Genomic DNA, 23288 nt, shown 5'->3' on the forward strand with positions numbered 1-23288 from the left:
CACAATGAGAAGCTGATTGGATGCAATGACCACAAGTGATGGATGAAGCAGAGGAAGCAATCTGTGATATAGAAGAAAAAATTATGAAAAATAACGAAGCTGAAAGAAGAAGGAAAGAAAACTATGGAGTCACAAGTTAGACTTAGGGAACTCAGCTACTCCATAAAGTATAATAATATTTGTATCACAGGAGTCCCAGAAGAACAAGAGAGGAAAACATGGGTGGCAGTTTAATTTTAGGAAATTATAACAAAAAACTTCCCTAATCTGGGACAGGCAGTCAAGTCCAGGAGGCACAGAGAACTTCCATCAAAATCAACAAAAGCAGCCCACACCGAGACAAATTATAGTTAAATTTGCAAAATGTAGAGATAAAGAAAAATTCTAAAAGCTGCAAGGAAAAAGAATTCCCTAACTTATAAGGGGAAACAAATAAGGTTAGCAACATATCTGTCCATAGAGACCTGGCAGACGAGAACAGAGGGACATAAATATATTCAATGTGCTGAGTGGGAAAAAATATGCAGCCAAAAATACTCTGTCCAGTAAGGCTGTCATTCAGAATAGCAAAAGAGATAAAGTGTTTCCCAGTCAAAGAAAAACTAAAAGAATTTGTGACCACTGAACAAGCCCTGCAAGAAATATTAAAGGGGACTCTTTGGGAGAGAAGAATGAAAAGCGACAAAGACTTGAACAAAACAGAGAAAATCTCCAGAAACAACGACTTCACAAAATAAGTAATACCAAGGCACTAAATTCACATCTACTAGTAATCACTGTGAATGTAAATGAACTAAATGTTCTAATCAAAAGATGTAGGGTGTCAGAATGGATAAAAACAAAACAAAACAAAAGAACAAAACCCATTTTTATGCTGCCTAGAAGAAACTCCTTTTTAAAAATTATTGTGTTCTGTTAGCCAACATATAATACATCATTAGTTTTTTATGTAGTGTTCAATGGTTCATTACTTGTGTGTAATATCTGGTGCTCATCACAACACATTCCCTTTTTAATACCCATCACCCATTTACTCCATCCCTTCACCTCCCTAGAAGAAACTCATTTAAGACCTAAAGACACCTGCAGATTGAAAGTGAGGGGATGGAGAATCATTTATATGCTAATTAATGTCAAAAGAAAGCTAGAGTAGGTACACTTATATCAGAAAAACTAGATTTTTAAAAAATAATTTTATTTATTTATTTGACAGAGAAAGAGATCACAAGTAGGCAGAGAGGCAGTCAGAGAGAGAGGCAAGGAGTCTCCCCGCTGCACAGAGAGCCCGATGGGGTTCTCAATCCCAGGACCCTGAGACCATCAACTGAGCTGAGGGCAGAGACTTAAGCCTCTGAGTCACCCAGACACCCCAAAAAACTAAATTTTTAAAAGAAGACTGGAAAAAAGATGAAGAAGCCCACTCTATTGTAGTAAAGGGAGTCTATCCAACAAGGAGATCTAACAATTGTTAATATTTATTCCCCCAACTTGGGAGCACCCAAATATATAAAACAACTAATAACAAACATAAAGGAACTCACTGATAATAATATAATAATAGCCTAATAATGGACTTTAACACCCCACTTACAGCAATGAACAGATCATCTAAGCAGAAAATCAACAAGGAAACAATGGTGCTGAATGGCACACAAGACTGGAGGGACTTAACAGGTAAGTTCAGAACACTCCATCTTAAAGCAGCAGAATACACATTCTTTTCAAGGGCACATGGGACATTCTTCAGAAGTGATCACATACTTGATCACATATCAGGCCTCAACAAATACAAAAAGATCAAAAACTTGCCATGCATATTCTCAAACCACAACACTATGACACAAGAAAAATAATTTAGAAAGACCACAAGTACAATGAATGGTCAACCCAGGAAATTAGGGGAGAAAAAAGAAAAGAAAAGAAAGGAAGGAGGGAGGGAAGGAAGAAAGAGAAGAAGGAAAGAAGGAAGGAAAGAAAATGAAAATACATTGATCCAAAACCTTTGGGAAGCAGCAAAAGTGGTCCTAAGAAGGGAATATACAGCAATACAGTCGAATCTTGAGAAGCAAGAAAAATCTGAAATAAATAAATGAGCTTTGCACCTAAAGAAGTTAGAAGAAAAACAACAAATGAAGCCTGAAGCCAGCAAGGGAAGGAAACAATAAGGATTACAGCAGAAAGAAATGATAAAGAGAAAACAACAATAATAAAGTGCTATAGAATAGATAATAGAAACCAGGAGCTGAGTCTTTGAGAGAACTAATAAAATTGTTATACCAGACACATGAAAAAGAAGAGAGAAAGAACCCAAATAAAATAAATGTGAGAGGAGAGATCACAACCTACACCACAGAAATACAAACAATTATAAGAGAATATTATGAATAATTCTATGCTAACAACTTGGGCAATCTGGAAGAAACGGATAAATTTCTAGAAACAGAATTTAGAAAATTCTATTCACTACCAAAACTGAAACAGGAAGAAACAGAATACTTGAGGAGACCAATAACCAGCAAAGACATTGAACTGGCAATCAAAAATCACCCAGCAAATAAAAGTCCAGGGCCAGACAGATTCCCAGAGGAATTCTACCAAACATTTAAAGAAGACCTAACACCTATTCTTCTCAAACTGTTCCAAAATAACAGAAATGGAAGGAATACTTCCAAACTCACGCAGTGAAGCAAGCATTGCCTTGTTTCTCAAGCCAAAGACTGCACTGAAAAAGAGAACTACAGGTCAATATCCCCATTGAACAGGAGTCCAAAAAAGTCTCAACAACATACTAGCAAATCCAATTCAACAGTACATTGAAAGAATCATTCACCAAAATCAAGTGGGAATCATTCACAGCCATCAAGTGTAGTTCAATATTCACAAATCAACCAATGTGACACACCACATTAATAAAGGAAAAGATAACAGCCATATCATCCTCTCAATAGATGCAGAAAAAGCATTTGACAAAGTGTAAATCCAATCTACATGAAAACTCTTAACAAAGTAGGGATAAAGGAAACATTTCAACATGTGGGCCACAAGATCCACAGCTAATATCATCTTCAATGGGGAAAAACTGAGAGCTTTCCTCTACGGTTATGAACAAGACAGGGATGTCCATTCTCACCATATTGTTATTTGACATAGCCTCCACAATCAAACAACAAAAAAGAAATGAAAAGCATCCAAATCAGCAAGGAAGAAGTCAAACTTTCACTTTTCACAGAAGACATGAGACTCTATGCAGAAAACCCAGAAGACCACACCAAAATGTTGCTTGAAACTGGAAGCAACAAATTCAGTAAAGTTTCAGGATAAAAAATCAATGTACAGGAATCTTTTGCATTTCTATACACCAATAATGAAGGAGCAGAAAGAGAAAACCAGCAGTTAAGCGTCTGCCTTCAGCTCAGGTCATGATCCCAGAGTCCTGGAATCAAGCCCCACATCTGGTTCCTTGCTTGGCAGGAGGACTGCTTCTCCCTCCTCCACTCCCCGTGCTTGTGTTCCCTCTCTCACTGTGTGTGCGCTCTCTCTCTCTTTCTCTCTCTCTCTGTCAAATAAATAAATAAATAAATAAAATCTTTTTTTAAAAGGGGGGGAAAAATTAAGGAATCAATCCCATTTACAACTACATCAAGATACCTAGATCACTTACAACCACAAGATACCTAGATCAAAACCTAAATAAAGAGGTAAAAAAAAAAATATATATCTGAACTCTGAAAACTACAGAATACTTTTACTGAAAGACATTGAAGATGATACAAAGAAATGGAAAAACACTCCATGATCATGGATTGGAAGTACAAATATTGTCCAAATATCACTACTGCCCAAAACAATCTGCACATTTGATGTAATTCCCTATCAAAATACCAACAGCATTTTTCACAGAGCTACTACAAACAATCCTAATATTTTTCTGGCACTGCAAAGACCCCAAATAGCCAAAGCAACCTTGAAAAAGAAAAGCAAAGCTGGAGGCATCACAATTCCAGATTTCAAGGTATATTACAAAGGTGTAGAAATCGCAACAGTACAGTACTGGCACAAAACAGACACATAGATGTTGTAACAGTACAGAAAACCCAGAAACAGACCCTCAACTCAATGGTCAACTAATCTCTGACAAAGCAGGAAAAAATATCCAATGGAAAAAAGATAGTATCTTCAACAAATAGTGTGGGAAAACTTGACAGCCATGTGCAGAAGAATGAAACTGGGCCACTTTCTTACATTGTACACAAAAACAAATTCAAAGTGGATGAAAGCCCTAAATGTGAGCAGGAAACCATCAAAATCCTCAAGGGAACACAGGCAGCAACCTCTTTGACATCAGCGGTAGCAACTTCTTGACACATCTCTAAAGGCAAGAGAAAGAAAAGCAAAAAGGAACTACTGGCACTTCATCTAGATAAAAAGTTTCTGCCCAGAGAAGAAAACAAGTAACAGAACCAAAATCCAACCTTTAAAGTGGGAGAAGATATTTGCAAATGACATACATGATAAATCTACAACCCCCAAAACAACAACAACCCAGTTAAGAAATGGACAGACGACATAACTAGACACTTTCCGAAAGAAGGCATCCAGATGGTGAACAGATTCATGAAAAGATGCTCAACATCATCCATTAACAGGGAAATGAAAATCAAAACCACACTGAGATATCATCTCACACATGTCAGAATAGCTAAAGTTGAAACACAAGAGACAACATGTGTTGGTAAGGCTTCAGAGAAAGGGGAACCTTCTTATACTGTTGGTGAGAATGTAAACTGGGGCACTTTGGAAAACAATATGGAGCCTTGTCAAAAAGTTAAAACAGAATTTCCCTATGATCCATCAATTGCACTACTAAGTATTTACTCAAAGGACACAACAATACTTATTCAAAGAGACACATTGTGTCAGCAGTGTCTCTTTGAATAAAATATAGCAGCATAATCAATGATAACCAAATTATGGAAAGAACCCTACCGTCCATGGACTGAAATGTATAGAGAAGCAGTATATACATACAATGAAATATTATTCAGCCATTAAAAAGAATTAAATATTGCCATTTGCAACAACATGAATGGAGCTAAAAGGTATTAAGTAAGCAAAATAAGTTAGAGAAAGACAAATACCATATCATTTCATTCATATGCAAAAAAGAGGAACATTAATGGGGGGAAAGACAGGTAAATCATAAAGCAGACTTTTAACTATAGAGAACAAAATGAGGGTTAATGAGGGGTGGTGGGATTAGTTAAATGGGTAATGGATATTAAGGAGGGCACTTGTGATGAACAATGGGTGGTGTATATAAGTGATGAATCACAAAATTCTACTACTTAAACTAAAATTACACTATCTGTTAACTAGCTGGAATTTATTGTTTATTTTTATTTTTTATCTAGCTGAAATTTAAATTAAAAACTTTAAAAAGAAAACATAATAAAAAATAAATCAAAAGAGAAAGATACCACTTAATAATTTACCTTCAAGTTAGCTGCATGTTCTTGTAGACACCCTTTATCAGATTGTGCAAGTTCTTCTTTACATCAAGTGCTTTTTTGTTTCTAATCAGAATATATCTATCTTCTGTTAATGTAGTTAATTTCATTAATTCTAATATTAAACCAAATTCATATTGCTGAAGTTGACCTTAAATGACTATGATTTATAAGTTATTTTTAAAAGTCTGACTGACCATGTTGGTGCTTATCCTTTTAAACTGTCCTGTATATATAATAATATATGAAAAAATAATTCCACAATTAAAAAAACAGCTCTATCCTGTCTGTCTGCAAGTGCAAGTGTCCCACTCTTCCTCCTACATCCATTTCACTCTCCAGTGGAGGTCATTAACTTGCATAATAAAGAGGAACTAAAAATGCCACTTCCTCATTGTCATACCAGTTAATGCAGGCCCCCTAGTTGTGAAATAGCACTGAGCTTCACAACAGGAAGTACAGTCCACAAGCAGTAAATAAAGCCCTTCCTTCCCTTTTATCATGCCTCAGAACTTCCCCCTTTTACAGATGATTACTTTGGAGTGTGAATTTTCTTCTGATTTTAACTCTTTTATAAATTCAAACAAATGGGGCTTCCATCATTTACCTCTCATTTTATGTTAAAAGTAAGCATAAGGGAAAGCAATTATTTTCAGAAAAGGTTGACACTATAGTAAAGAGGCCCATTTCACCATACATGTCTTACTTGTCCAAAATATTTTGAGTTGAAATCTGTCAACATCACTTTTTCCTTCAGTGAGAATTTCCGTTTCAATTTACTCCGATACACTCTATTCAAACTTGGTAGCCTAAATTAAGCAATAGTCTTTTGTTTATGAGTCTCTGCAAACAAACATGATAGAAAGTATAAGAAAAGGCATAAGTAGATTGACAATTACAGTTCATGACAGGGATAGGGTAAAAAATACTAATTTGCCTATCATTACACGTGAAGAGGAGTGAAGAAGATTCTTGAAAAAGTTTGCAACCAATAAACATCTCATCCCTTTGTCTAAGAAGATAATCAGTATTCTAATATTACTTTTCTATCACTATTCTAGTTTAGTTTTCATTGCTGTTGTAATAAATGAGCAGAAACTAAGTGACTTTAATCAATACAGATTTATAATCTTAGAATTCTGAAAATCAGAAGTCAGACATGAATCTTGCACAGCTACGATCATGATTGTAGGCAGAATAGTTTAGAATAGAACAGAATAGAATAGAATTCATGGATTTAGAATCCATGTCTTTTCCCTTTTCCAGCATCTGGAGACCACCTGCATTAAAACTCTCTTTTTAAAACTTTATTTTTTAAGCCAGCAACAGCAATTCAAGTCCTTTCCACACTGCTGTCTCCTGGTTCTCTCTTCCATGGTTACATCTATGCTTTCCACTTTAAAGAACCTTGTAGTTATATTAGACCTACCCAAATACCAAATAAACTCTCTATTTCAAGGTCACTGGTAACTTAAATCTACCTGCAACCTTAATTCTTTTGTCATGTAAAGTAACATATACACAGTTTCAAGGATCAGGACATAGTCCTGAGAGCCTATATGAGTAAACAATGTATTTTCTTCTGGAATCATGGATGGCCTGCTTTACAAAGGCATGGCTTTTAAGTCTATATTTAGTCTCTCTCACTGGGACACTCCCACGATATTGTCTGGGGACTGAACTAGGGCTGTCAGTCAGAGACCACATTTGCCAGGAGCCATTTTATTATCTTCAAATAGTCTTTCTGTCCCTCTCACTCTTTCTTTGATAGAACTCTCACAGTATGTATGTTGGCTTGATGGTATCTCACACATCCTTTAGATTTTCATCTTTTCCAAATTTGTATTCCTTTTTCTTTGTTTCCAAAATTGAATCATTTCAGTTGTCCAATGTTCAAATTAGTTGACTTCTGTTTAATCTTATCCACTTTAAAACTCTTTTATTGCATGTTCTGTCTCAAGCATTCTGCTCCACATTTCTTTTCCTTTTATATTGTAATTTTTAAAAAGATTTTATTTATATATTTGTCAGAGAGAGAAAGAGCATGTCAGGGAAAGCTACTGAGAGAGGGAGAAGCAGGCTTCTTGCTGAGCAAAGAGACTGACACTGGGCTCCATCCCAGGACCCTGAACCAAAGGCAGATATTAAAATGACTGAGCCAGTCAGGAGTCCCCCATTTTGTAATTTTTTTCTCTTTCTTGATGTTCCTTTTTTTGTCCATGTCTTCCTTCACTCCTTGATGGGTTTTTATATTTTTGATTTTTTTAGTATTATTTTATTTATTTAAATTCAGTTAATGGACATATAGTGTATTCTTAGTTTCAGAGGTAGAGTTTAGTGATGCATCCGTTGTGTATAACACCCAGTGCTCATTCCATCCCATGCCCTCCTCAATGTTCATCACCTAGTTACCCACCTCTTATCCTCCAATTACCCCATTTGTTGGCTATAATTAAGAGTCTTTTATGCTTTGTCTACCTCTCTGATTTCATCTTTTTTTTTTTTACTTCACTCCCCTGTTATTCTCTGTTTTGTTTCTTAAATTCCACATATCAATGAAATCATATGTGTCTTTCTCTGATAGACTTATTTTGCTTCCCATAATAACCTCTAGTTCCATCCACATCATGGCAGATGGTAAGATTTCTTTTTTTTTTTTTTTAAGGATTTTTATTTATTTGACAGACAGAGATCACGAGTAGGCAGAGAGCAGGCAGAGAGAGAGAGGAGGAAGCATACTCCCCACTGAGCAGAGAGCCTGGTGCGGGGCTCGATCCCAGGACCTCCGAGATCATGACCTGAGCTGAAGGCAAAGGCTTTAACCCACTGAGCCACCCAGGTGCCCCAAGATTTCATTTTTTGGTGGCTGAGTAATATTTCACTGTTTGTCTATCTGTCTTTATCTATTCAACATCTTTATCTATTCATCTGTTGACTGATATCTGAGCTCTTTCCATAGTTTGGCTATTGCAGACATTGCTGCTATAAACATTGGGGTGCATGTGTCCCTTCAGATCACTGTGTTTGTATCTTCTGAGTAAGTACCTAGGAGTGCAATTTCTGGGTAGCTCTATTTCTAACTTTTTGAGGCACCTGCACACTGTTCTCCAGAGTAGCTGCACCAGCTTGCTTTCCCACCTACAGTGTAAGAATGTTGCCCTTTTTCCACAACCACTACAATATTTGTTATTTCATAACTTGATAATTTTAGCCATATTGAGTGGTGTGGCATGGTATCTCATTGTGGCTTTGATTTGTATTTCCCTGATGCCTAGTGATGTTGAGCATTTCTTCATGTGTCAGTTGGCCTTCGTATGTCTCCTTGGAGAAATATCTTTTCAAGTCTTCTGCCCATTTCTTGACTAGATTATTTGTTTTTTGGATGTTGAGTTTGAGAATTTCTTTATAGATTTTGGATAGTAGAGATTAATCTGACAAGACATTTGCAAAAATTTTATCTCACTCTATCCGCAGTCTATTTCCTTTGCTGTGCAGAAGGATTTTAAATTGATGAAGTCCCAATAGTTCATTTTTGCCTTTTTCTCCTTGTGTTGGAGATATTTTTAGCAAGAAGTTGCTGCAGCAGAGGTCAAGAGGTTGCTGCCTGTGTTCTCCCCACGGATTTTGATGGATTCTTTCCTCACATTTAGATCTTTCATCTATTTTAAATATATTTCTGTGTATGGTATAATAAAGTGGTCTAGTTTCATTCTTCTGCACGTGGCTGTTGAATTTTCCCACACCATTTGTTGAAGAGATTCTCTTTTGAGATCTTTCCCAGTTCCATTCAAAATGCAGGATTATTTGTTTCAGCTCTGTGAAAAATGTTGATGGTATTCTGATAGGGGTTCCATTGAATGTGCAGATTGCTCTGAGTAGCATAGACATTTTTAACAATATCTGTTCTTCCAATCCATAAGCATGGAATGTTTTCCTATTTCTTTATGTCTTCCTCAATTCCTTTCATGAGTGTTCTATTGTTTTCAGAGAACAGGTCCTATACCTCTTTAGTTAAGTTTATTTCTGGATATCTTACAGTTTTGGGTGAAATTGTAAATGGAATTGACTCCTTAATCTCCTTTCTTCCAAATCACTGTTAGTGTATAGAGGTGCAAATGACTTCTGTGTGTTGCTTGCATATCCTGGCACATTGCTGAATTCCTTTATGAGTTATAGCAATTTTGAGATGGGTTTTTTGGGTTTCCGGAAAGGAGATCATGTCATCTGTGAAGAAGAGTGAGAGTTTGACTTTTTTGGTGATTTGAATGCCTTTTACTTCTTTTTGTTGTCTGATTGCTGGGGTGAGGACTTCTAGTACTATGTTGAATGGCAGTGACCATAGTGGACACACACCCTGTTGTGTTACTAACCTTAGGGAGAAAACTCAGTTTTTCCCCATTGAGAATGATATGCACTGTAAGCTTTTCATTTTTGCTTTTATGATATTGAGATATGTTTCCTCTATCCCCCACACTGTAAAGAATTTTAATCAAGAAAGTATACTGTACGGGGAGGAGTCAAGATGGCGGAGAAGTAGCAGGCTGAGACTACTTCAGCTAGCAGGAGATCAGCTAGATAGCTTATCTAAAGATTGCAAACACCTGCAAATCCATCGGCAGATCGAAGAGAAGAAGAACAGCAATTCTGGAAACAGAAAAACAACCACTTTCTGAAAGGTAGGACTGGTGGAGAAGTGAATCCAAAACGACGGGATGATAGACCCCAGGGCGAGGGGCCGGGACCCAGCAAGTGGCGGAGCAACGGAGCACAAAATCAGGACTTTTAAAAGTCTGTTCCACTGAGGGTCATCACTCCAGAGGCTAAACCAGGGCAAAGCCCATGCGGGGTCAGCGTGGCCTCAATTCCACAGGTTAAAAGAAGGATCAGGGGAGTCTGAGTGTTGCAGAGCTTGCGGGTATTGTAACAGGAAAACCAGCTACAGAGACAGAGGCGACAGTAAGCTCACAGCTCGGTGTTACCTTGAACCAGTCGCAGGTTCAGTGAGCTCAGAGCGCAGCTGGAGGTCAGGCAGACGGGAGTAACTGGGCGCTGTTCTCTGAGGGCGCACTGAGGAATTGGGCCCTGGGCTCTCGGCTCCTCTGGCCAGAGACCAGGAGGCCGCCTTTGTATTCCCGTCCTCCAGAACTCTATGGAAAGCGCTCAGGGAACAAAAGCTCCTGAAAGCAAACCCAAGCGGATTACTCAACCCGTGGTAAGGGCAGTACAATTCCACCTGGGGCAAAGACACTTGAGAATCACTACACCAGGCCCCTCCCCCAAAGATCAACAAGAAATCCAGCCAAGACCAAGTTCACCAACTAAGGAGTGCTGTTTCAATACTAAGGAGAGCAGCAGAATTCCAGAGGAGGAGAAAGCAAAGCACGGAACTCATGGCTTTCTCCCTGTGATTTTTTTAGTCTTGCAGTTAATTTAATTTTTTACTTTTTAATTTTTTCTCTTCTTCTGTTAAATTTTTTTAACTATTAGCCTTTTCTTTTTTAACGTTTTTAACTAGTTTATCTAATATATATATTTTTTCCTTTTTATATTTTTCTTTATTCATTATCTTTTTTTAAATTCTTTTCATTTCTTTTCTTTTTCTTTTGTTTCTTTATTTCTTTTTTAGCCTCTTTTTATCCCCTTTCTCCCCCCTTACAGTTTGGGATCTCTTCTGATTTGGTTAAAGCATATTTTCCTGGAGTATTTGCCACCCTTTTAGTATTTTACTTGCTCCTTCATATACTCTTATCTGGACAAAATGTCAAGGCGGAAAAATTCGCCACAAAAAAAAGAACAAGAGGCAGTACCAAAGGCTAGGGACCTAATCAATACAGACATTGGTAATATGTCAGATCTAGAGTTCAGAATGACAATTCTCAAGGTTCTAGCCGGGCTCGAAAAAGGCATGGAAGATATTAGAGAAACCCTCTAGAGAGATATAAAAGCCCTTTCTGGAGAAATAAAAGAACTAAAATCTAACCAAGTTGAAATCAAAAAAGCTATTAATGAGGTGCAATCAAAAATGGAGGCTCTCACTGCTAGGATAAATGAGGCAGAAGAAAGAATTAGTGATATAGAAGACCAAATGACAGAGAATAAAGAAGCTGAGCAAAAGAGGGACAAACAGCTACTGGACCACGAGGGGAAAATTCGAGAGATAAGTGACACCATAAGACGAAACAACATTAGAATAATTGGGATTCCACAAGAAGAAAGAGAGAGGGTAGCAGAAGGTATACTGGAGAGAATTATTGGGGAGAATTTCCCCAATATGGCAAAGGGAACAAGCATCAAAATTCAGGAGGTTCAGAGAAGGCCCCTCAAAATCAATAAGTATAGACCCACACCCAGTCACCTAATAGTAAAATTTACAAGTCTCAGTGACCAAGAGAAAATCCTGAAAGCAGCCCGGGAAAAGAAGTCTGTAACATACAATGGTAAAAATATTAGATTGGCAGCTGACTTATCCACAGAGACCTGGCAGGCCAGAAAGAACTGGCATGATATTTTCAGAGCACTAAATGAGAAAAACATGCAGCCCAGAATACTATATCCAGCTAGGCTATCATTGAAAATAGAAGGAGAGATTAAAAGCTTCCAGGACAAACAAAAACTGAAAGAATTTGCAAACACCAAACCAGCTCTACAGGAAATATTGAAAGGGGTCCTCTAAGCAAAGAGAGAGCCTACAAGTGGTAGATCAGTAAGGCACAGAGACCATATACAGTAACAGTCACCTTACAGGCAATACAATGGCACTAAATTCATATCTCTCAATAGTTACCCTGAATGTTAATGGGCTAAATGCCCCTGTCAAAAGACACAGGGTATCAGAATGGATAAAAAACCAAAACCCATCTATATGTTGCCTTCAAGAAACTCATTTTAAGCCCAAAGACACCTCCAGATTTAAAGTGAGGGGGTGGAAAAAAATTTACCATGCTAATGGACATCAGAAGAAAGCAGGAGTGGCAATCCTTATATCAGATCAATTAGATTTTAAGCCAAAGACTATAATAAGAGATGAGGAAGGACACTATATCATACTCAAAGGGTCTGTCCAACAAGAAGATCTAACAATTTTAAATATCTATGCCTCCAACGTGGGAGCAGCCAACTATATAAACCAATTAGTAACAAAATCAAAGAAACACATCAACAATAATACAATAATAGTAGAGGACTTTAACACTCCCCTCACTGAAATGGACAGATCATCCAAGCAAAGATCAACAAGGAAATAAAGGCCTTAAAGGACACACTGGACCAGATGGACATCACAGATATATTCAGAACATTTCATCCCAAAGCAACAGAATACACATTCTTCTCTAATGCACATGGAACATTCTCCAGAATAGATCACATCCTCAGTCCTAAATCAGGACTCGACTGGTATCAAAAGATTCCCTGCATATTTTCAGACTAGCTCTGAAGCTAGAACTCAACCACAAGAGGAAGTTTGGAAAGAACCCAAATACATGGAGACTAAACAGCATCCTTCTAAAGAATGAATGGGTCAACCGGGAAATTAAAGAAGAATTGAAAAAAATCATGGAAACAAATGATAATGAAAATACAACGGTTCAAAATCTGTGGGACACAACAAAGGCAGTCCTGAGAGGAAAATGTATAGCAGTACAAGCCTTTCTCAAGAAACAAGAAAGGTCTCAGGTACACAACCTAACCCTACACCTAAAGGAGCTGGAGAAAGAACAAGAAAGAAACCCTAAGCCAAGCAGGAGAAGAGAAATCCTAAAGATCAGAGCAGAAATCCATGAAATAGAAACCAAAAAAACAATAGAGCAAATCAACGAAACTAGGAGCTGGTTCTTTGAAGGGATTAATAAAATTGATAAACCCCTGGCCTGACTTATCAAAAAGAAAAGAGAAAGGACCCAAATAAATAAAATAATTAATGAAAGAGGAGAGATCACAACTAACACCAAAGAAATCAAACTATTTATGAACATACTATGAGCAAATCTACGCCAACAAATTTGACAATCTGGAAGAAATGGATGCATTCCTAGAAACATATAAACTGCCACAACTGAACCAGGAAGAAATAGAAATAGACCCATAACCAGTAAGGAGATTGAAACAGTCATTAAAAATCTCCAAACAAACAAAAGCCCAGGGCCAGACGGCTTCCCGGGGGAATTCTACCAAACATTTAAAGAAGAACTAATCCCTATTCTCCTGAAACTGTTCCAAAAAATAGAAATGGAAGGAAAACTTCCAAACTCATTTTATGAGGCCAGCATCAACTTGATCCCAAAACCAGACAAGGATCCCATCAAAAAAGAGAGCTATAGACCAATATCCTTGATGAACACAGATGCAAATATTCTCACCAAAATACTAGCCAATAGGATTCAACAGTACATTAAAAGGATTATTCACCACGACCCAGTGGGATTTATTCCAGGGCTGCAAGGTTGGTTCAACATCCGCAAATCAGTCAATGTTATACATCACATCAATAAAAGAAAGAACAAGAACCAAATGATACTCTCAAAAGATGCTGAAAAAGCATTTGACAAAGTAAAGCATCCCTTCCTGATCAAAACTCTTCAAAGTTAGGGATAGAGGGCACATACCTCAATATCATCAAAGCCATCTATGAAAAACCCACCGCAAATATCATTCTCAATGGAGAAAAACTGAAAGCTTTTCCGCTAAGGTCAGGAACACGGCAGGGATGTCCATTATCACCACTGCTATTCAACATAGTACTAGAAGTCTTAGCCTCAGCAATCAGACAACAAAAGGAAATTAAAGGCATCCAAATCGGCAAAGAAGAAGTCAAATTGTCACTCTTCACAGATGATATGATACTATATGTGGAAAACCCAGAAGACTCCACTCCAAAACTGCTAGAACTTATACAGGAATTCAGTAAAGTGTCAGGATATAAAATCAATGCACAGAAATCAGTTGCATTTCTCTACACCAACAATAAGACAGAAGAAAGAGAAATTAAGGAGTCAATCCCATTTATAATTGCACCCCAAACCATAAGATACCTAGGAATAAACCTAACCAAAGAGGCACAGAATCTATACTCAGAAAACTATAAAGTACTCATGAAAGAAATTGAGGAAGACACAAAGAAATGGGAAAATGTTCCATGCTCCTGGATTGGAAGAATAAATATTGTGAAAATGTCTATGCTACCTAAAGCAATCTACACATTTAATGCAATTTCTATCAAAGTACCATCCATCTTTTTCAAATAAATGGAACAAATAATTCTAAAATTTATATGGAACCAGAAAAGACCTCGAATAGCCAAAGGGATATTGAAAAAGAAAGCCAATGTTGGTGGCATCACAATTCTGGACTTCAAGCTCTATTACAAAGCTGTCATCATCAAGACAGCATGGTACTGGCACAAAAACAGACACCTAGATCAATGGAACAGAATAGAGAGCCCAGAAATAGACCCTCAAGTCTACAGTCAACGAATCTTCGACAAAGCAGGAAAGACTGTCCAATGGAAAAAAGAGAGCCTCTTCAATAAATGGTCCTGGGAAAATTGGACAGCCACATGCAGAAAAATGAAATTGGACCATTTCCTTACACCACACACAAAAATAGACTCAAAATGGATGAAGGACCTCAATGTGTGAAAGGAATCCATCAAAATCCTTGAGGAGAACACAGGCAGCAACCTCTTCGACCTCTGCCGCAGCAACATCTTCCTAGGAACATCGCCAAAGGCAAGGGAAGCAAGGGCAAAAATGAACTATTGGGATTTCATCAAGATCAAAAGCTTTTGCACAGCAAAGGAAACAGTTAACAAAATCAAAAGACAACTGACAGAATGGGAGAAGATATTTGCAAACGACCTATCAGATAAAGGACTAGTGTCCAGAATCTATAAAGAACTTAGCAAACTCAACACCCAAAGAACAAATAATCCAATCAGGAAATGGGCAGAGGACATGAACAGACATTTCTGCAAAGAAGACATCCAGATGGCGAACAGACACATGAAAAAGTGCTCCATATCACTCGGCATCAGGGAAATACAAATCAAAACCACAATGAGATATCACCTCACACCAGTCAGAATGGCTAAAATCAACAAGTCAGGAAATGACAGATGCTGGCGAGGATGTGGAGAAAGGGGAACCCTCCTACACTGTTGGTGGGAATGCAGGCTGGTGCAGCCACTCTGGAAAACAGCATGGAGGTTCCTCAAAATGTTGAAAATAGAACTGCCCTAGGACCCAGCAATTGCACTATTGGGTATTTACCCTAAAGATACAAACGTAGTGATCCAAAGGGGCACGTGCACCCGAATGTTTATAGCAGCAATGTCCACAATAGCCAAACTATGGAAAGAACCTAGATGTCCATCAACAGATGAATGGATCAAGAAGATGTGGTATATATACACAATGGAATACTATGCAGCCATCAAAAGTAATGAAATCTTGCCATTTGCAACAACATGGATGGAACTAGAGCGTATCATGCTTAGCGAAATAAGTCAAGCGGAGAAAGACAACTGTCATATGATCTCCCTGATATGAGGAAGTGGTGATGCAACATGGGGGCTTAAGTGGGTAGGAGAAGAATCAATGAAACAAGATGGGATTGGGAGGGAGACAAACCATAAGTGACTCTTAATCTCACAAAACAAAGTGAGGGTTGCTGGGGGGAGGGAGATTGGGAGAAGGGGGTGGGATTATGGACATTGGGGAGGGTATGTACTTTGGTGAGTGCTGTGAAGAGTGTAAACCTGGTGATTCACAGACCTGTACCCCTGGGGATAAAAATATATGTTTATAAAAAATAAAAAATGTAAAAAAAAAGAAGAGGAAATGGAACTCAAGTTGTTATTTCTAGTTACACTTTATGATTGTTATTTAAAAATAACAGAAAGACCTCACCATGGCTTGGAAAATTTTGTGAAAAGAACATTAATTTCACAAATTGTGAGATTTGGGGTTTAAGAAATATGAGTGCTCACCAGTTATCTCTATGACATTTTTCTGTTTCTTCACCTCCAAAACAAAAGTTTGGGATTATGATTTCCAGTGTCCTTTCAGCAGTAGTAATAATAGCACAAAACATGTTAAGTACAAGCTGATTGTGACAGTTTCTACGAGACACTAAATATCTCTGTTTAGTCATTTTTTACCAAGATAGAATTCATTACATTTTACCCTATATAATCAGGGTTTTCTGAGTAACACCACAGGAAAAAAAAATAACTATCCACACCTATTATAGAAGGATTTTAAGCAAAGATCCTGTCACTCTCAACAAAATAAATAAAAACAACATCTATGATCAAAATTTGATTATTCTCCTAGCACCCAAATCTATTAGTTATTTTGCAATGTTTGGTTCTAAGTATTAATGTAGCTGGAGATGATTATTGGGATGAATATAACTTCTAGACCCTTTTATAATATATTTCTAATAATATTGATATACCTTCATCTTTGTGGAAATAAACAGTACTCTTCTCAATATCAATCTGACCATTAATGCCAGTGCTCTTTATAGCAGCAAATATGTGTGCAAAATAAGTTGTCAATTGTTATATATTGTGAACATTAATAAAGGGAAGCCTCACTTAAGTGAAGTCAGGGGGCTAGAAGAGGACACTCATTGAGGAAGCCCTACCACTGAATGTCAATCACAGGAAGAACTGTCAAATATCCTATCAGAAGAGTCTTCATCAGGGAAAAAATCCTTCATTACAGGCCCCAACAAGGAAAGATGGACATTGCCTGTCCCTCTTATAAGAAAATGACCACTCCTGCAATTCAGATAATGAGAAATCATCTCATTGCTGGATTCCTGGATTCTTGTTTTTGTCCAGTGCACTTTAGTTCAAAACAAACAACCCCTCCTGACTTCTTCCTTCTTGTCCCTAAAATAGAATTACTCTGCCTATTTGTTGGACTTGCATGTGTTTTTTTTTATGATACATATGATATGATAGCTTTTCTTGAATTGCAATCATTCGTTATTCTTTAATAAATCTACTTTACTCAATAAAATAGCTATTTTATTTTTAAGGTTAATCATACAATTCTAATATACTGTACATGGGAAGCTCAATAGCTGAGAATAGAAGGAAACACAAGGGCAAGAGGTAATGGAGCTAACTTAGGAGGACAAAAATCATTACTTTTGACAAAAATCATTACTCATTTTTTTCCTCTCTACAAGAATGCATCCCACACTGTGACATGAAGATCTTACACAGGCAGAATTTGTTTGTTTCTTAGCCAGTTTTATTCTCTGCTCACATACTCCCAGAGCATTTTGGCTATCTAGTTTATTACTTCTACAGCTGTTTTTAAATTATTTTAATGGTTTTATAATCTTTACTTAATAGTTTACTCAAGAATTTGTCTTGTCTTTTCTTCTCCTTTGTGTTTGAATATAAATGGAGGTAAAAGCAAAAGGTAATGATTCTTAAACCCATTTTATTTATTCATAAATTTCTTTATTTTTATCTCAGGAACAGATTAAGGAGAAAAATTAATATGATGATAAAAGTATTGATTTAGAAAGCTATTATAAGCTACTGTAGTCGCTGTAGGTAGGCCAAGTAAACAGGCTACTGTTTTAAAAAGTGGATATTTGCATATGAAAGTGCCCCTTTGGCTATCAAGTTGTGTCAATTAGAGGGAAAGGAATTTTTAAAAAATGGAAGACAGTGAGTGAAGTCACCATGCATTTGAGACTTTGTGATCCTGTTCTGTTTTCTTTGCTCACCCTCTGATATAAGAAAAATAAGTAAATCTCAATGGGGAAACCTATCTTGCAGTCTTTCAATAGCTGTACTTAAAATAAATGGTGCGGGATGTTTTGTTTATTTATTTATTTTCTTCATAATGAACAGTAACCTATTTATGAAGTCTGGGAGCATGCGTCCTAAATTGTGGACTTCATCTTTCTTGGAAGGGAAAAGCTTGGCCCTATGTCCCGGGGATCTGAACCTGTGGTTCCGAAGAGTCTGGGCAAATGGGGTGTGGTTTTAGGGCCCTCTCGGATGCCCCGTTAATGCTGGCGCAGTTGTGATAAATGACAGCGATGGCACTGAGGCCAGATTAATAACAAAGCAGCTAAAAGCGTCTCTCTCTCATAGCCTCATTTCCTAAAAGAGCTCCCGCCACAGCATTAGTGAAGTGGGGTTCTTCTCAGCAAGTGGTCACTTTAGAAGTTTCTGGGTTTGTTGCTCAAGGGAAAATGGCTCAGTGCGAGGGACTCTTGAGGAGCAGGTGAACAGAGGCCCTGCTCCCAGGGCTCTCCTCGGCCGGATCCAGTCTGCGCTCCTCCGCGTGGTACCTTCAGGCAGAGCGATAAGAACAAATAAATACGGTGTGAGAAATCAAACAGCTTTTGTCGACCGTGTAGGAACCGCATCTAACACACACCACAGTCGGACAGCAGCCATACAGGGTGTCTTGTGTGAACATTTCCGGCTGCAAAATCTACCTGTTGCACTGAAACCATGACTCTCTAGCCCATGCTTGCAAGAACCCCTCCAGAAGCTTCCTATTTCGTATGTGTGGTTCATGAGAAGGACTACACACTGCAGTCCCGGTTTCGTTGCCATTGTGCTATTTCCAAGAGGAGATAAAGAAGAGTGTAGTCTTCGCATTTTAAGGTATTTATGAATATTTTAGATCTATAAAACTCTCCACTAGACACAAATACTACAAAACAATAGAGAGGAGACCGTAGAGCCAGTTTAGCCATTCCATATAGACTTTGGGAAGGAGTTGGGATGTTTAAAAGCAGTTTGGCAGAGGGACTTCCAAGGAAGCAACAGGCTGAGATAGAACACAACTGATGGTTGTTAAGATGGTTTTTGAAGGTGGAACAGATAGAATGCACATAAGAATGTTGGTTTCTCAGGCCGGAAGGTTTGCAGCCACTTCCTACTGAGTCCAGTGCCCAGCAAAGACCAATTAGAGAGTGTGGAAAAGAATGTTTGGATCAACCAGAAAATCAAAAGAACTTAAAACATCATGGAAACCAATGAGAATGAAGAAACATCACTCCAAAACCTATCAGATATGGCAAAGGCAGTCCTAAGGAGGAAATACACAGCCATCCAAGCCTCAAAACAAACAAACAAAAAACAAACAAACAAAATAATACAAAAGAGAAAAATCCAGAACACACAAACTCTCTTTACACTTTAAACTATTGGAGAAACAGCAACAAATTAAGCCTACCCCACACACAAGAATAGGAAAAATTAAAATTAGGGCAGAGATCAATGAGTTAGAAATAGAGATAGTGTAGAAAATATCAATGAAACTAGAAACTAGTTCTTTGAAAGATTTAATAAGGTCAATAACCCACTGGCCAGACTAATCTAAAAGAAAAGAGAAACAACTCAATTAATAAAATTATGAAAGGGGAGAGAACATGACTAACACCAAGGAAACAGAAACAATTATCAGAAATTATTATCAAGAACTATTATGCCAATAAATTAAGCAACCTGGAATAAATGGATGCCTTCCTAGAAACTTATAAACTACTAAGACTGAAACAGGAAGAAATAGATAATCTGAAGAGACCAATAACCAGTAATGAGATTGAAGCAGTAATCAAACCTCCCCTCCCCCAAAAAACAAAAGTCCAGGACCTGATGGATTCTTGGGGAACTCTACCAAACATTCAAAGAATAAAGAATACCTATTATCATGAAGCTGTTTCAAAAAACAGAAACAGAAGGAAAACTTCCAGATTCTTTTGTGAAGCCAGCATCACCTTGATGCCACAACCAGACAAAGACCCCAACAAAAAGAACTTAAGACCAATACCCCTGATGAATATGGTTTCCAATATACTCAACAAGATCCTAGCTAATAGGATCCAACAGTATGTTAAAAGCATTATCTAGGGGCACCTGGGTGGCTCAGTTGGTTAAGCGGCTTCCTTCAGCTCAGGTCATGATCCCAAGGTCCTGGCATTGAGTCCCACATCAGCGTCTCTGCTCAGCAGGGAGCCTGCTTCTCCCTCTCTCTCTGCCTGCTGCTCTGCCTACTTGTGCTCTCTCTATCTCTCTGTTAAATAAATAAATAAAATCTTGAAAAAAATTATATATCATGACCAGGTGGGATATATCCCTGGGATGCAAGGATTGTTCAACATTTGCAAATCAATCAATGTGATGGAACAAATTAATAAGAGAAGAGACAAAAATGACAAGGTCCTTTCAACTGATGCAGAAAAAGCATTTGATAAAATACAACATCATTTCCTGATTAAAACTCTTTAGAGTATAGGGATAGAGGGAACATTCTTCAACTTCATAAAATCTATCTTTGAAAAAAACACATCGAATATTATTCTCAATGGGGAAAAGCTGAGAGCCTTCCCATTGAGATCAGGAACACAACAACAATCCCCACTCTCACCACTATTGTTCAACATAGTACTAAGAAGTCCTAGCAACAGCAATCAGACAACAAAAAGAAATCAAAGGTATTCAAATTGGCAAAGAAGTCAAATTCTCTCTCTTTGCAGATGACATGATACTTTATGTGGAAAACTCCACCCACAAACTACTAGAACTCATTCTACTGTGGCAGGATGCAAAATCAATGCACAGACTACTGGGTATTTACCCCAAAGATACAGATGTAGTAAAAAGAAGGGCCATCGGAACCTCAGTGTTTATAGCAGCAATGGCCATGGTTGCCAAACTGTGGAAAGAATCAAGATGCCCTTCAATGGATGAATGGATAAGGAAGATGTGGTCCATATACACTATAGAGTATAATGCCTCCATCAGAAAGGATAAATACCCAACTTTTGTAGCAACATGGATGGGACTGGAAGAGATTACGCTGAGTGAAATATGTCAAGCAGAGAGAGTCAATTATCATATGGTTTCACTTATTTGTGGAGCATAACAAATAGCATGGCAGACAAGGGGAGATGGAGAGGAGAAGGGAGTTGAGGGAAATTGGAAGAAGAGGTGAACCATGAGAGACTATGGACTCTGAAAAACAATCTGAGGGTTTTGAAGGGGGTGGTGGGAGGTTTGGGGAACCAGGTGGTGGGTATTAGAGAGGGCATGGATTGCGTGGTACACCGGGTGTGGTACAAAAACAATGAATACTGTTACGCTAAAAAGAAATAAAAATTTTTTTTAAAAATCAATGCACAGAAATCAGTTCCTTTCTTATACACTAACAATGAAACTATAGAAATGGAAGTTAGAGAACCAATTCCATTTACAATAGCATCAAAAACCTAACCAAATGGGGCGCCTGGGTGGCTCAGTGGGTTAAGCCTCTGCCTTCAGCTCAGGTCATAATGTCAGGGTCCTCGGATGGAGCCCCACATCAGTCTCTCAGCTCAGGGGGAGCCTGCTTTCTCCTCTCTCTCTGCCTGTCTCTCTGCCTGCTTGTGATCTGTCTGTCAAATAAATAAAATCTTAAAAAAAAAAAACTAACCAAAGAGATAAAGGATCTATACTTGAGGAACTACAGAACACTCATGAAAGAAATTGAACAAGATACAAAAAGATGGAAAAACATTCCATGCTCATGGAGCGGAAGAATAAACACTTTTAAAATGTCTATGCTGCCCAGAGCAATCTATACTTTCAACACCATCCTGACCAAAATACCATCAGCATTTTTCAGGGTGGTGGAACAATCCTAAAATTTGTATGGAACCAGATAAGACCCCAAATTGCCATCGAAATGTTGGAAAAGAAAACAAAGCTGGGGGAATCCCATTGCCTGATTTTAAGTTTTATTACAAAGTTGTGATCACCAAGACAGCATGGTACTGGTACAAAAAGAGACACATAGACCAATGGAATAGAGAAGAGGGTCCAGATATCAACTTGAAACTCTATGGTGAACTAATCTTTGACATAGCAGGAAAAATTATCCAGTGGAAAAAAGACAGTCTCTTCAATAAATGGTGCTGGTAAGATTGGACAGCTATGTACCGAAGAATGAAACTCAACCATTCTATTTACACCACACACAAAGATAAACTCAAAATAGATAAAAGACCTCAATGTGAGACAGAAATCCTTCAAAGTTGTAGGAGAACATAGTCAGTAACCTCTTCAACATCAACCACAACAACTTCTTTCAAGACACGACCCCAAAAGCGATGGGAACAAAAGCAAAAATGAACTTTTGGGACTTTATCATGATCAAAAGCGTCTGGGGCACCTGGGTGGCTCAGTCATTGCTGGCTTCAGCTCAGGTCATGATCCTAGGTTGTAACCGTCCCTCTTACACTGTTGGTAGGAATGCAAGTTGGTGTAGCCACTTTGGAAAACAGTGTGGAGATTCCTCAAAAAATTAAAAATAGAGCTACTGTCATTACCCTGCAATTGCACTACTGGGCATTTACCCCAAAGATTCAGACGTAGAGAAAAGAAGAGCTACGTACACCCCAATGTTCATAGGTGCAATGTCTCTAATAGCCAAACTGTGGAAAGAACCAAGATGCCCTTCAACAGATGAATGGATAAAGAAGATGTGGTCCATATATACAATGGAATATTACTCAGCCATCAGAAAGGATGAATACCCAACTTTTGCATCCACATGGATGGGACTGGAGGAGATTATGTTGAGTGAAATAGGTCAGCAGAGATAGTCAATTGTCATATGGTTTCATTTAGTTGTGGAGCATAAGGAATAATGTGGAGGATATAAGGTAAGAAGAAGGGAAGGAAAGTGAAGGGGGTGGGAATCAGTGGAGGAGATGAACTATGAGAGACTATGGACTCCAAGAAACAAACTGAGGGTT

This window comes from Mustela putorius, unplaced genomic scaffold, assembly GCF_011764305.1.
Source record: "Mustela putorius furo isolate JIRA1106 unplaced genomic scaffold, ASM1176430v1.1 tig00001149_pilon_pilon_pilon, whole genome shotgun sequence".
NCBI lineage: Eukaryota > Metazoa > Chordata > Mammalia > Carnivora > Mustelidae > Mustela > Mustela putorius.